This window comes from Vulpes lagopus, chromosome 6 (genome assembly GCF_018345385.1).
Source record: "Vulpes lagopus strain Blue_001 chromosome 6, ASM1834538v1, whole genome shotgun sequence".
In the NCBI taxonomy this organism is placed as follows: domain Eukaryota; kingdom Metazoa; phylum Chordata; class Mammalia; order Carnivora; family Canidae; genus Vulpes; species Vulpes lagopus.
The window spans coordinates 4,267,825-4,282,818 of NC_054829.1; positions in this window are offsets into that span (position 1 = coordinate 4,267,825).

Here is a 14,994-nt window from a genome sequence, read left to right on the forward strand (position 1 = left end):
CCTGGCCTCAGGTTCACCCGTCCAGCACCAATCTCTCACCTCCCTGAGCACAGCTGCCCCACCCTCCACACTGGGGACCTGGGGCATGGTGGAAGGACATGGACCATCCCCTGCACGACTGGGACCTGGGGGAGGGAGTCTGGGACCCTCACACATCACCAACCAGGTCTGCCCCGACTTTGCCCCCTGACCCTGACCCTGCCCCCAACTCTGCCCCTGACCCTGACTCTGCCTCCTGACCCTGCCTTTGACTCTGCCCCCTGACCTTGAACCTGACCCTGCCTCTGACTCTGCCCCCTGACTCTGCCCCATGACCCTGCCCCTGACTCTGCCCCCTGACTCTGCCCCCTGACTCTGCCCCATGACCCTGCCCCCGACTCTCCCCCTGACTCTGGAGTCTGCCCTCGACTCTGCCCCTGACTCTGCCCCTGACCGTGGCACCATGAGATCACCAAGCAGATCTCAGGTTTAAAGGTCAGGGGCTCTGCAGGAGCCTGACATCCCACTCATCCCCCTTACTGGCCCTCCCCTCCTCACACCATCTTAAGGAAAACCACAGCCCCCCACTGACCGCCACAGCTCTGCAGGCTCTGTAGCTGCACACCAGGCTCACGTCCCATGCCCTCACTGGTCCCCAGGGGAGACTAGCAGTTGCCCCCCCATCCATCTAGCTGAGACATCTACCCCTGATAGCAGCACCAAGAGATCATGGTCAGGATCCCCAAGTGCAAAGCCAGGGGCTCAGCAGTGCTTCTGGGCTGCCGCCCATCCCCACCTGGCCCCTCTGATGGCTGGCTGCACACACAACCCCAGCCTCAGTTTCCTCATCTGTCAGAGACCCTGCGGGGCTACCATGAGGATTCTAGATTCACAAAGGAAGTGGTCAGCACGGCTGGCACTCAGGGCTCCTATCCTCCCCCCCACCCCCACCACCCAGGAAACCTTCTGGTACCTGCAGAGGAGTCAGGGACAGAGCCAGGACTGGGGACCCTCCCCGGTGGTCATTCCACCCCTGCCGCACCCACCCTGCATGTCTACTGTCATCGGGCCCTGAACAGCCCCAACAAAGAGCTGACATCGTGGCGGCTCTAGGAGCCAGGGGCACCACATCTATCTGTCTGCCCACCTGTCATCTGCCCCTGAGGGTGGCCCCAAGGGGCCACAAATGGGTCCTGTGGGTCAAGAACAAAGGCTCAGCATCTCCCTAGTGACCCTGATCCTGACTTCTGGGTGGCCCTGGCCTAGGGCTGCTTGTCTCCATCCCCTCTGATCCCAGATGGCATTTCTGGGAGCTCTCAAATTCTTTGGTGGTGGAGAACTGCCTTGGGGTCACAGGGGGGATGTCACTCCCAGCCCGGGCCCCTGAGCTCAGGCTGCCCCTGGGGGTCCCAGAGGCTGGAAACCCGCAGGCAAACTGCGGGCCTGCTTGGTAGAGGCTGCCCTGGAGGACTGGGTTGTGGAGGGGTGACCCCTCGTGTGCCTGTAGTCCAGGTCCTGCAAGAGCCCCGCCACTCCTGCCAGGCCAGGACAACCTCCCGGCAGGGCCAACATAGAACTGCAGTCAGCCCTGCCCCACGACGGAGGGTCCTCTGAGGTGCACACATTCATCCACGGTGACTGGCACACACATGCACACGCGCACACACACGTGGACTAACAGGGCTGCCGGCCCAGGAAGGGACTCTGCCTCCTACACCAGCAGACGGCAGTGTCCTGGCCTCACTGTGTCCCAAACACAGGGGATTTATGGCCGTTTACAGAGAAGAGAGGCAGCCCCGGGGCCCCAGGGCCTTGGCTACTGACTGATGTCCCCACCTCCCTAGAAAGAGTTAAAAATAAAACAAAACAGAATACAAACCATTTTCCTCCTGGAGAAAACAGAAAACAAAATAACAAAAAGGAAAAGAAAGTTAGTATTAAGTGACCCGGCATAAAGGGTGAGAGGACAAGCATCTGGTTACTCTGGACAACGGGTTCCCAGCGCTGAGGTGTGCGGCCTGCGCCCGGTCAGGCCGAAACGTGCCCCTGTCCCACCTCCCAGGATCCCTGGCTTCCAGGGAGCTCAGAGGGCACCCAGGGACCAGGGGGAGCCCCCAGCCCCACCCCATGGAAGGGGGTGTCCCCCAGTCCCACCCCAGGGAAGGGGTAGCATCCCCTCTGGTCACTTACTTGCCCTCCCCGCTGTCCCCATGCCCCCAAGGGCTCCGCCTTCAAGCCTGGCTCCCGCCGGGCCCGTTTCCCAAACACGCGGTAGCACGCACTGGTGGCTACTCACCGCTCAGGTCCAGACGTGCGCATCCCTCCCGCAGGTGGCCTCAGGTCCGACGAGGGGCCTCGGACGCGGGCCCTCACCAGAGGGGTGTGACAGGGGCCAAGCCGGCACCCGGCGCTGCTGCCACGGCAAGACGGCCTGCCTCCCGCTCCCCACGGGCCCTGCTGCTGGGCCAACAGGCACTACCACGAGGGCGTTTGGGGCCCAAACAGTAACCCGCGTCCCAAACCCAGTCGGGGGTCTTCCAGAACAAACAGAGGACGCGTCACATGCTGCCCACTTGTCGCAGCATCCCTGAGTGGCCCAGACCAAGTCCTTTCGGGATGGGACTTCAATCTTCCGTGCGTCGTGTCTTGCTCCCACACGCCCCAACACAACAAAGGCACCCCCACCCCCCACCTGATATGGCCAGGCTCGTCAGGAAGGCCTTCCTGAACCCCGCAAGACCTCCTCCTGGCACGAAAGAGGGGGGAGAAGGGATGAAAAGAGAGGAGACGGGGGAGGGAAGAGGAGCTGGGGGGGGTGCTGGGGGGGGGAGCCGGGGCCTTTCCAGACCTGCTCTAGGGGCCTCCTGCTGTGGGCTCCCCGCCCTACCACCCCACCTGGGCCAGCTGCCCGGCTGGCTAACGGGCTAGTGCCCCCCGCACCGCGGGCGCTTGGCACGGGTCACCTTCTGCCACGCATGGAAGCTGAGTTAGTGGAGGCTGCAGAAGACAACAGCCATGGCCAAGGGGGACACTGGTCTAGCCCAGGGTGGACAGGGGAAGAACAGGGCGCCTCGTGACAGCTTCTGGCTGAGGGATCCTTGGGAAGCTGGGAAGTCTCCAGAGGGTTTAAGGAGAGAGTAAGCAGCCGCCGTGAGGGGCCTTAGCCTCCTGGTCCTGCAAGAGCCCTGGGTGGAGGCTGAGGCCCCGGAGGAGACCCTCCACCCGGGCGGTGGGATTGCGGGGCGGGGGTGGCGGTGGGAGTCGGGGCAGGGGGAGGGGGCGGGAGGACTAACCGTGGCGCAGGGGTTTCTTCTAGTGCAGATGACGACCTTCCGCTACTGAACGCCTGGACGTTGCACAGATCCCGGGATCTACCCTGGGTCTCTGCACGTTAGGACGTGGTTGCCTATATTTAATATCTCCATAAAATTGGTTTTTTCTTTTTTTGAAGAAAGAACTTCCTTTGTTCCTGCCCACTCTTCTCGACCACCGTGTCCCCCTCTCCCTGCTACAGGGCTCCCCGGAAACTCAGCAACCGCCAGGCACAACCCGCGCACTCCCTCAGCGGCAGGCTGCGCGGAGCAAGGGCTCAGTGACCTCGCCACTGCTCGGACACGTCCCTACGGGGCACAGGGAGGAAAGGCTCCAGGGTGTGCAGTTCAGGCTCGAGGGAGAAACGGAGGGAAGGGGGGGAAGGGCAGAGAGGTGCTCAGTGTGACACGTGAGGGAGGAGAGTGTCAGGGTGACAGGTGAGGGAGGAGGGGCTCCGTGGGACACGTGAGGGAGGAGGGGTTCAGTGTGACACATGAAGCGGGAGGACTCCGTGTGACACATGAGGAGGGACTCAGTGTGCACATGAGTGGGGAAGCATTCCCTGTGACCTGTGAGGGAGGACCTCAGTGAGACAGGTGAGGGAGGAGGGGCTCCATGTGACACATAAAGAAGGAGGGGCTACCTGTGACACTTGAGGGGGGAGAGACTCAGGGTGACAGGTGACTGAGAAGGGACTCACTGTGACAGGTGAGGGAGGAGGGGCTCCAAGTGACACATGAGGGGGCTCTAAGTGACACATGAGGGAGGAGAGTGTCAGGGTGACAGGTGAGGAAGGAGGGGCTCCGTGTGACAGGTGACCGAGAAAGGACTCAGTGGACAGGTGAGGGAGGAGGGGCTCCAAGTGACACATAAAGAAGGAGGGGCTCCGTGTGACACGTGAGAGAGGAGGACTCAGGATGACAGGTAAGGAAGGAGGGGCTCCATGTGACAGGTGACTGAGAAAGGACTCAGTGAGACAGGTGAGGGAGGAGGGGCTCCATGTGACACATAAAGAAGGAGGGGCTACCTGTGACACTTGAGGGGGGAGAGACTCAGGGTGACAGGTAACTGAGAAGGGATTCACTGTGACAGGTGAGGGAGGAGGGGCTCCAAGTGACAGGTGACCGAGAAAGGACTCAGTGGACAGGTGAGGGAGGAGGGGCTCCAAGTGACACATGAGGGAGGAGGGGATCCGTGTGACACGTGAGGGAGGAGGGGATCCTTGTGACACTGAGGGAGGAGGACTCAGGGTGACAGGTGACTGCGAAGGGACTCAGTGTGACAGGTGAGGGAGGAGCTCTGACTGACACATGAGAAGGGGCTCCATGTGACATGTGAGGAAGGAGGGGCTCCACATGACACGAGAGAGGAGTGGCTCCAAGTGACACATGATGGAAGGGGACTCAGTGTGACAATTAAGTGAGGGGCTCTGTGTGACACATGAGGGAGGATGAGCTCGGTATGACACATGATGGGGGAGGGGCTCACTGTGATACATGAAGGAGGAGGGACTAAGTGTGACATGAGGGAGGAGGGTGTCAGTGTGACGCAGGAGTGAGGAGGGTCTCACTTTGACACCTGAGGGAGGAAGGGCTCAGTGTGACACTTGAGGGATGAGGGGCTCTACATGACAGGTGAGTGAAGATGGATTCAGTGTGACACATGAAGGAGGAAGGGCTCAATATGACATAAGTGAGGAGGGACTCAGTGTGACACATGAGGGAGGAAAGGCACCATGTGACACATAGAGAGCGGTGTGACACATGAGGGAGGAGGAGCTCAGAGTGACATATAAGTGAGGAGGGGCTCGTTGTGACAGGTGAGGGAGGAGGGGTTCAGAGTGACAGGTGAGGGAGGAGGGGCTCATTGTGACAGGTGAAGGAGGAGGGATAGAGTGTGACACATCAGGAGGAGGGGCTCATTGTGACAGGTGAGGGAGGAGGGGCTCATTGTGACAGGTGAGGGAGGAGGGGCTCATTGTGACAGGTGAGGGAGGCGGGGCTCAGAGTGACATGTGAGGGAAGAGGGATAGAGTGTGACACATCAGGAGGAGGGGCTCATTGTGACAGGTGAGGGAGGAGGGGCTCATTGTGACAGGTGAGGGAGGAGGGATAGAGTGTGACACATCAGGAGGAGGGGCTCATTGTGACAGGTGAGGGAGGAGGGGCTCATTGTGACAGGTGAGGGAGGCGGGGCTCAGAGTGACAGGTGAGGGAGGAGGGATAGAGTGTGACACATCAGGAGGAGGGGCTCATTGTGACAGGTGAGGGAGGAGGGGCTCATTGTGACAGGTGAGGGAGGCGGGGCTCAGAGTGACAGGTGAGGGAGGAGGGATAGAGTGTGACACATCAGGAGGAGGGGCTCATTGTGACAGGTGAGGGAGGAGGGGCTCATTGTGACAGGTGAGGGAGGAGGGATAGAGTGTGACACATCAGGAGGAGGGGCTCATTGTAACAGGTGAGGGAGGAGAGGTTCCATCTGTCACATGAGAGGAGGGGCTCAGGGTGACAGGTGAGTGAGACATGGCTCCAAGTGACAGGTGAGGGAGGGGCTCAGTGTAACACATAAGGGAGGAGGCAGTCCATGTGACACCTGAGGGAGAAGAGGCTCAGTGTGACAAACCAGTGAGGAGAGGCTCAGTGTGACACATGAGGGGGAACGACTGAGTGTGACATGTGAGATGTGGGTCAATGTGGCACAAGAGGGGGGAGGGGCTCAGTGTGACACATCAGGGAGGACAGGGTAGTTCGTGCAGGGACCAGGAGCGGGCTCACGCCTGGGAACACCAATGAGGAGCAGTGACGGGTGTCGAGGGGAGGGACGGGTGTCCCGGGGGAGGGACGGAGCCCAAGGCACCAGCTCCTCCCAAGGCCGTCTGCACGCACCACACTCATTGTGACCCAGAAACAAACCAAACGGGGCAACCTAACAATCCTAAAAATGACACAAGATCACGCACCGAGGGTGGCCTTGACGTGAACCTGACACACCTCCTGAAGCCCCCAGGACCCTCTCACACGGAGGGCACTCCAATTTTTGAAGGGGGCTTTTAGGACAATCTGAGCCACCATCACACCCACCGGCCCAGGCCCCCTCAGCCCAAAACGTCCACAGGGTCTTCACGTACACCAGAAGGTCCGAGATTCTGGCCCTCCAAGACCTAGAAACTTCCAAAATGGACATTTGACAACAAACGCTCGGCCAAGCACAGGCATTGAATTCAAGACAGAAAACAAGCCCATCCTGGACCACAACCGTTTCGGAGCAGAAGAGGACATTGCAGCAGCCCCGACGCCACAAGGACACAACTCGGATTTTTACATTCGAGGAAGTTCCGCTTTACAAACAATTCACCTCCTTGTCCAGCATTTTCTGCTCCCCCCCCCCCAGAAACGTGAACACAGCGTCACCCATGGAGCCCGCTCCCCGCTCCCCCAGCACCCCCCCTTGTCCCAGGTGGTCTGACCCTGCCTGGAAACCGCCCCTGGGCTGAGCAGTGAGAAGCAAAGGTCCTGCTCCCATCTCTCGTGTCATTCACTCGTTCATTTGTGTCAACTTTGGTGGCAAGAGCACAAAATCTGGTTCTTAACCCTGTGGGTGCTGACATTTCGTACTCAGGGAACTCGTCTGAGCATGTTTTACCGTCTGTCAAGGGAATGATGTGTGACCACAAAGGATGTGGGTCGGACTGGATGGTCTCCAGCATAAGGGGACCCCAAGGAGGTGACCTGGAGGACAGGGTGCAGAGTGCAGGAAGCCAAGGGCTCCCGAGGGGCAGGAACCGCCCCGGGGCCCAGGAGCGAGGACCCCATGCGCAGGTCGAGAGCGTCTGGGTTCCTAGAGCCACTTCTGAGATGTCAGCCCCCAGCAGGGAAGAGGGGGCACATGTGACCCCTCCTTCCAGACCCCACTCAGCTGAGCACCCCCCTGCCCCTGACCCCATGCGGTCAGATCCCCTCTTCTCTGCACCACGTCCCCAGGCGGCCCCGGCCCAGGCTCTCTGCCATCCGATGGTTCTCGCGTGTCTCCCCGAGGCGTGCACTCCCAAGGGCAATGTCCATTTACTCGATGCCTGGCACAGGGCCTGGCACACAGTAGACCTTCACCGAATGTGCAAACGAATGAATGAAAGCCTACCATGTACAAGGCCCTGGCGGCCAGAGGGGGCCCCGAAGCGAGGATGATGGAGGAGGCGGATGATGGGTGGGTGATGGCCAGGTCCACACTGATGGAGATGAGGTGCTGTGCCCAGGATGACGGAGGCCAGGTGGGCGTGATGGGAGCCCGACGTGCCCGGCCCGCACGTGCAGGTGACAGTGAAACGGTGCGAGGTGTTAGGAGCCATGATGATGGAGCCCATGGTGACAGACATGTGTGACGCTGACCCCAAACGATTAGACGGCAAGGAGGAGGAACCCAGGACCCACGAGGGGGACCTGGAAGCTTCTGAAGGCCAAGGTAGGACATGAACCAAGAGCCTCCAGGGCCACAGCCCAGCCCGGCGTCCAGCCCGACACCCGCTCCCCCCCACGCCCACTTCATCAACAGAATATCCACCACACGCGAAGCTTCGAGAACAATTTCCAAGGCCGAGAACCTTGCCAGTGAGGAACAGTGGACACCCTGAAACAGAGGTCAGCAGACACTTCTGCTTGCATACCCTCTGGAGGAATTTCGAAAAGCCACCTAAGCCCTCCCTCCCCAGCCCATTTTTTATTTGGCAACAAAGCTTTCACGCCCAGCTCCAAGAGCTGCAACGACGCAACCTCTTGGATGCTCCATAATACACACGTGGCGTGTGTTTATAGTACGGAGAGATTGATCAAAAGCTCAGGGCTGTTGCTGACGAGGCTCCTTTGATTTGTCCACTCCCGACCTCACTGGCAAACCAATCGGACCGAAAAAAAAAAAAAAAAAGTCTGACGTCACTCTTGGCACTTCTCAATCCGGGGCATCGTGTTCAGACTGTGGGTCCCAGGTAGACGCGCGACCTGGAGGGGCAGGCGGAGGGGCAGCGGGTACTGACCTGGGTCCTGCGGCATCCGGGGCACAGTTCTCGGTCCGAGGTCGGTCAAGGGCGCCGTGCAGCAGCAGAGGTCTGGGGCGCCCCATCCGGTCCTGAGCACCCCGGACGGCGCCGCCGGCGGCGGGTGGCCCGGGCGGCACCTGGGGAGGCTGGGCAGGCTGCAGAGCCACGCAGAGGCCCCAGCCGCGCCCTGCTCAACCCAGTCTGGTGCTTCCACCTGCGATGGCTCAACTCTACTGTGTGCTGCCCTCCTGGGGTCTCGGGGCTGCTACCGGGGAGCTGGTTAGACCCCCAGCCAAAGGGGCAGGAGCTGGGGGGGGCGGGAGGGGAGGGCTCCACGCCAGGACACAGAAGGGAGAAGCCCACTGTGTCCCCTGGGCGGAGCTGGGTGCCGGAGCTCCTGGGGGCAAAATCCCCTGACCTGGGACAGCACTGCGGGGGGAGGCAATGGGGACGCACAAGGGGCCGGAGGCCAAGGTGGCCACTCCCCTGCCCGCCGTGGCAGAAATGGACACACAAATGGGCTGTGGACAGAGCTCCAGGGGGCACGTGGCAGGAGGTGACAGTGGGGAGTGGGTCCGGGGGAGAGAAGGGATGTGGACTCTGCGCTCAGGGTGTCGGGGCTTACAGAGAGATCCAATCTGTCTCTCGCTTCCAGTCACCCTCCACCATCTGTCTCTCTCACCCATGCACACACACACAAGCACAGACTCACGCATGCACGCACGCACGCACGCACGCACGCTCACCACCCTGCTCCAGGCACACATCTGCCCCCCAACACAGGCCAGGGGCCCTCTGCACACTGAGCCCTCCCTCGGTGGGGCCCACACCTGAGCCTGGCCCGGGGCAGTCACCCAGCATCAATGAGTGCCTGCCTGGTGCCGGGGGCTGTGCGGAAGTTAGGGTAACGGGGTGCAGACTAATTCCCGGACCGGGGTCCCAGGCTGCAGAAAAGCTCTGGAGGCGGCACGCTCGCAAGTAGCGTGAGCAAAGGCTGTGGCGGGCAGCGGGGCTGGGGGTGGAGCGATGGCCAAGGCCTGACCCTTTGGGGTCACAGTCAGTTCTGAGTGAAGGGAGGCACATTCCAGTCTGGGAAACCAATCCCAGGCCAGCTCTGGGGCACACCGGGGGGCTCTCCTGCCAGCGGGGTGGTCCTCTGATTGCTGGGCGCTGAGGGCCCCGGCCATGGCATCAGAGAAACAGCCCCTCCCAGGAGGGTGAATCCCTGTCCCCCTACGGACACAGGAGTATCCCCAGAATGGTCTTTGCCCCTCTCTGAGCCCAGGGGCGCCACCCTGACGTGAGGGGGGCTGACAGGGGCACCCAGCCCACTGACAGGCACGCTTCCACTCAGCTCCACCATCAGCCAACACCAAGCAAACAGATAAAGTGCTTTGTAAAGTGCAGGTATATAGGTAATGCTCCACGACACCCTGCCAGCCCCCACCCCACCCCGCACCCAACCCAACTCGAGGTGGTCTGAGGATGCTCGGTCCATAGAGGCCCCTCAGCTCTATAGGGCTGTGGGCGGTCTGGGAAATGCACAGATACCAAATCAGCCTAATAATGCCTCTCGGGGGTGTGGGGTTCCCCCTCCTCTGATGATTGAGTAACATTTGGCTTGAACTCGGCCTGACTCTTTGGGCTAGCTGGCCGCCGTCCTGCCCCCACTGCCCTGCCCATCCCTCCTCCTGACCCGCCTCCGCCCACCCATGGGTGGGCCCAGCACCCGCAGAGGGCTTTGCCTGCTGCTGGGACTGCCTTCCCTAAGACTCCATGTGACTGCAGGGTGCAGAGAGGGCTAGAGCCCAAAGTGTCCCCTGAGAAGTGCACGGAGGACACTGCTAGGAGCACGGCCCTTGCTGGCAGGCTGGCACACGAAAACAAGCCTCCGGTGAGTGGAGCGTGGGAGAAAGTTTTCCAAGGGCCCACCTGACCCTGCCTCACCACAGCCCCCAGCCCCAGGATGGCAGCTGCTGGTAAGAAGAACCCTGCGGCCCCAGGCATCTCTCTGCCTCCCCTGCTTCCTCTAAAAGCTGAGCTGGAAGCTTCAGGGAAGTCTGGGGCCCCATTTGGTCCCTCCGGGGAAGCAAGGAAGCCGTGACCTTCCACTCCCCCAGCAACCCCAGGCTCCTCATCACTGATCCATTTGGACCAGCGGCAGCCACTCCATCAAGCAGGAGAAGGACAAAGTGAATGATGGGGAAACTGAGGCCCTGATGGGGAGGTGGGGCAAACTGTGGCTGGGCCTGGCTCCCTAGACTCCTAGTCAGGCTTCCTCCTGGCCCAGCCCTCCCGCACGTCCTCGCTCCCCCTGGTCTGCTCTTCCAGCGTGGCACTGGGGCCGGGCTCCTGGAGGATGTCACCACCACGATCAACCTGCCCGAGGAGGGGGGAGCTCCAGTGCCAAGCCTTCCTACTTCTGCTCTTGATGGGTGACTGCAGACCATCCACTCAGCCTTCAGGGCTCTTCCTGAATCTCAGTAAAATCAGAGGTGGCCTGGGGGAGGGAATTTTGACCTCCAGAGAGAGGGCTGGGCTTACCATCAAGGAAACAACCCGTCCCTGGGCCTCAGTTCCTCGTCTGGAAACTAGGGGAGCTAACCGGGAGACCTCTCTTGGCCATCTAACCCTGCTCCAAGGGAGGCCCTCCACACTGAGGCCACGGTGGGAGAACCTGGAATGTGGCCTCTCACACTTGGAGGGCAGGGCACATCTAACTCACCTCTTCCCCAAGTCCAGCACAATGCCTAGCACACTCCAGAAACATCCCAGAGCTGGAGGACCTTCCTGGGAGGGGCTGTGTAGGAGTCTCTGATTTATCTTAAATCAGGGGCTCTGCCTAATGACCTAGAACTTCCACCCATCATCCTTAATCCCTACTCTGAGCCTTGCTCCCTGAAGCAGATGACTTTTTATAGAGCAGATTCCACATTTCTTCACAAGCGTTGCAAGCCTGCCGGCTCACCCGGTTTGCATTTGGCTTTGAATTTGTTGTGGGGACTTCTAGGAAATCAGCAATGAGTGATTCTAATAATTGCTTGTTCTTGGAAACCTCCTAAAATAACTTGGCCAAATGAGGGTGGGGGTAGGGCAGGGCAGTCCTCTAGGATGACATTTCTCCTCCATTCCATCCCAGGTCTAGAGTTCCAGTTACTCATAAAAGAAGTTTTTGTGCGCATAGTTCCAAATGCTAATGAATTTCCAGGAAATAACACCAAAATGATGTTGGCATCGTTAGGATGTGTTTTTCAAGAACTCTTGCTAGCTGCTCCCTTTTCCTGCAGGCTCCAACTGCATAAAATAAGTCAGTTTCTGGGATGTATTATTGGAGCTGTGTCTCAATGGCATAACTGTTGATATCAGATTCTCAGAATCTCCCAGTCTAGAGACTTCGGAGTCGGCACATCCAGATCCCGTGCATTCTCTTCTCCCAAAGTTGACACTTTCCATAGCTTCGACTCTATCCACCCACGAAGTTCTTATGGTTTCTGAGAAAGTCAATTATCTTTGGCCTTTTCTCTTTCATTGTCATCTCTCCAGCTTAGTGGACAGTCTGGTGTCAACTGAGTTCCCGAAGGACCACAGCTATCATCAAGGTGCTCGGGGCAGAGTCCCAGCCCAGAGGGCAGCTGCATCTGGGAAGCTGCCATCGTGTCCCCATGGATTTGGAGGCGCCCCTTGCCTCCCATGCTGTCTTCACACCCATCATGATGGCCTGGCCCTGTCTCAGTCCCAACCTCAGTGAGTTTCCGTTGCTAGAAAGAGGCAACCAAATCTGACCCGCCCCAAGGTCACAGCTTCACGCCAGTCTGGCAAGTGGGCGTTTAGCACCTTCCCCTGGGAGAGGAGCTAAGCCGCAGAAACGAGCTTGGGTTACATTCCAGGGTCCAGCCAACTTGGCAGCCCCATGGGTCAAGGCTGGTGTGCAGCCAGCCATGAGTCCAGCACAACTAAAAGGCATAAAAAACGGTGCTTTGCTGCACAGATACACTCTCATGGGCAAGCTTCGTCAGCAGCACCACCCATAATCCATTATTTCGACTGCCATGATCTTCCTAACACTGTTCCTCCTGCCAAGAGTCCCTACTCCACACCTCTCCTAATGCATCTGGAACCCAGCTTCCTATGGGGTCCAAATGCTACCTCGGGTGTGGCTAGTGAGGAGTGCTGCAGGCCATGGGTGGAGAACAGAGTCTCCTCTGCCATCTCCAGTCTCAATACACCCAGTCCTGCCCAAGCAAAGTCTTGTCCAAGAAAGCCTTGAGGCTTTCTCACCAGTTCTGCACGTCTGAGCTTCATCAGAGGCTGGAGCTGAGGTTTTAACTCTGAATCACCAAGGGGACCCTTCATCATGGACATCTGAGCTTCATCAGAGGCAGGAGCTGATGTCTCAGCTCTGGAGCATTGAGGGGACCTTCATTCTGGATGCCCAAGTTTCATCAAAGGCTGGAACTGAGGAATCAGCTCTGGAACATCAAGGAGATCTTCCTTCTGGATGCACAAGCTACACTGAAGTCTGGAGCTGAGGTCTTGGCTCTGGAACATCAAGAGGACCACTCCTCATGGACATTTGTGCTTCACTGGAGGCCAGACCTGGAGTCTTGGCTCTGGAACATCAAGAGAACCCCTCATTCTGGATGCCCAAGCTTCATGAAAGGATGGAACTAGGGTCTCAGCTCTGGAACATCAAAGGGACCCTCATTCTGGATGTTCATGTTTCATGGAAGCCTAGAACTGGAGTCTCAGCTCTGAAACATCAAGGAGACTCTGCTTCTGGATGCAGGAGATTGATCAAAGTCTGAAACTGAGATCTTGGCTCTAGAACATCAAGGGGCCACTCATCACGGACATCTGAGCTTCATCAAAGGCTGGAGCTGCAGTCTCGGCTCTGGAACATCAAGGGGACCCTCATTCTGGAATCAAGATCTTCTTTGGAGGCTGGAGCTGGGGTGTTGGCTCTAGAACATCAAAGGGGGCCCCTCTGTCATGGACATCTGGGCTTCATTGGAGGCTGGAACTGGGTCTTGGCTCTGAAGCATCAAGGGGACCCTTCATCATGGACATCTGAGCTTCAATGGAGGCTGGAGCTGATCTCTTGCCTCTGGAACCTCAAGGGGACCCTTCAGCATGGACATCTGAGCTTCATCAGAGGCTGGAGCTGAGGTCTTGGCTCTGGAACATCAAGGGGGCCCTTCATCATGGACATCTGAGCTTCATCGGAGGCTTGAGTTGGGGTCTCGGCTCTGGAATATCTGGAACATCTAGAGGGCTCTTCATCATGGACATCTAAGCTTCATCAAAGGCTGGAGCTGGGGTCTCAGCTCTGGAACACCAAGACGACTCTTCATCATGGACATCTGAACATCATCAAAGGCTAGAGCTGGGGTCTCAGCTCTGGAACATCTGGAACATCTAGAGGGCTCTTCATCATGGACATCTGAGCTTTAGTGGAGGCTGGAGCTGGGGTCTCGGCTCTGGAACATCAAGGGGGCCCTTCATCACGGACATCTGAATGTCTTGAGAGGCTGAGGCTCTGTCCACCACAGGCAGGACTCTCCTGGCCTCTTGGCCCAATCTTGGCTAGGATGGACTCATTTCAGTGGGACACACTCTAGAAGCCATCTTCTCCTTGTCTCCATGCTGCCTGGACCATACTCTGCACCATGGGTGTGGTCGTCTCCATCGGGGACTGGGGTCAAGTCTCCTTGGCTGAGACATGGCCATGGGCACCAAGGTGGTTTTTTTTCTTTCTGCAAAGGGGCCATGCTCAGCCCCACACACTCGTGGTGGGACTCGCCTGTAGTTCTCTTGAGGCACCTCCCTGCGTGGGGGAGGAGGAGGGGAGGAAGAAGAGAAGAAAGAGGAAGAGGAGGAGGAGAGAGGAGGAGAAGGCAGCAAGAAGGTGATGAAGGAGGAAGGAGGGGGAGGTCATGGAGGTGGCAGTGGTGGTGGCTTTTGGTGTTGATGGTGACGGTGGCAGAAGTCAGCCTCTCCTTTCCCTCTGGTTGCGTGTCCAGTCCATCTGCTGCAGCCAAGCCAGGTGTGCTGACCCCCAGGACTCCGTGTGGACTCGGGTCCACAGCTCCCTTGCCCTTGGCTCCCCACTGTCACCATTTGGCCAACAGCCTGCCTTTCCTGAGCTGGGTCTCGGAGGCACAAGGCTCAGCGCCCGTGCCAGTGGGAACAGGGGCTGCGTCTGAGGCGCCCCCTCTGCAGCCTCCTCAGGGTCCCACCCAGCTCAGTAACCATGCTGTGCAGCAAGCGTTGGCCCCGGGTCACAACCAGGCTGGCCACACACTCACCGTCAGTTCGAGCAGGACGACAGCTCTGCCCGGCCCCTGCAGGGCCCTGGGAGTGCAGGAGGAGGGGAGGCAGAGTCGCAGCCTGGGGGCAGCCCCCCTGGGGCTCCGGGGACCCCCAACGCTGCACTCAGCTCAGGCTTCCTCCACCCCCCAGCTACATTCTTTTCTGGAAAGGAACCTGATGTCCCAAACCATTAGAAGAAGGGGGACCAGCCCGAGTTAGTTCACCCCAGCACACATCAGCCACAGAAGGTCAGAGCTGGCTCCCCGGCCCTCCCCGCCCTCCACACGCCCTGGGTGAGAGCAACCCCAGCCAGACAGGACACCCGACATTCAGCCCTCCTCATATTAGTAGCACATCCATCACTG